Source organism: Cariama cristata, unplaced genomic scaffold, assembly GCF_000690535.1.
Source record: "Cariama cristata isolate BGI_N322 unplaced genomic scaffold, ASM69053v1 scaffold27228, whole genome shotgun sequence".
Classification (NCBI taxonomy): domain Eukaryota; kingdom Metazoa; phylum Chordata; class Aves; order Cariamiformes; family Cariamidae; genus Cariama; species Cariama cristata.
Window position 1 is genome coordinate 1,082 of NW_009632046.1, and position 971 is coordinate 2,052.

A 971-nucleotide genomic window follows, 5' to 3' on the forward strand; every position below is an offset into this window, starting at 1 on the left:
TGAAAAATGAGCCAAAACCAGACAAAGTTGGGATTTCCTCCCCACAGGGAGGGGTTGGCACCCCAGGGGACGGGTTGGCACCCCAGGGGACAGCTTGCCCCCCAAGCTGTAACCCCCTTTCAGCTCCTCACCCACCTCCAGTTGCCTTGGAAAGCAAAAAGCTGATGACGAACGAGCTCCCATTTCATTTTAGAGCCTGGAGTCAGCGCTGAAGGATCTCAAGATCAAATGAAGGAGCCATCTGGGAAGGGTGTCCGGGCTGCCAGCCTGTCCCTGCTCTGCCATGCCTGCCTGCTTTCCCCTGCGAGCCCCCGTGCCACACAAGCCGGCCACGATGCCACCAGCGCGCTTCCCCGGCTGCCAGCCAGCCCCGGCGGCTGCTCTCAAACAAAGAAAACAAATTTTTTTTTTTTTTACTGTTTTTGTTACCGTCCTACCCGATGCTGGTCATACATCACTTAAAGAAATCAAAAATAAAGTAAGGATTTTCCTGTATAAATCAAATGATTTTTTTAAAAACAAGTTCGATACGAACACGTGCGTGATTAGAGCACATCAGGGCCGCTGTGCCGCATCTCACCATGGGTGGTTACATCCTCTCTGCCACCGGCTCTGAGGCTGAATCAGGACCGTGGGGATAAGGGGAACGTCACCTCCCCATTCCCCCACCTCCTCCTTCCCTGCTTCAGCCCGATTTCAAACCAGGAATGGTATTGGAGAAAACGGAGGGGAGAGGATGGAGCTGGCAAGGGAGCGCAGGTTTCCCATATTGCCCCCAGCACCGAGCTCCTCCTGGACACCAGTGAAGTCCCATCAGGGGTGCAATTCCACACCCTGGGAGCCAGCACGGAAACCTTGGACTGCCGAACCCATCCTGCCCCTTTCCAGCCCGTCATCGCAGGCTGCCAGGCAATTTTGATCAGAGCACCTCTGACTACCACCTTCCTCATCTCTAACTCGGGGTAGGAGCA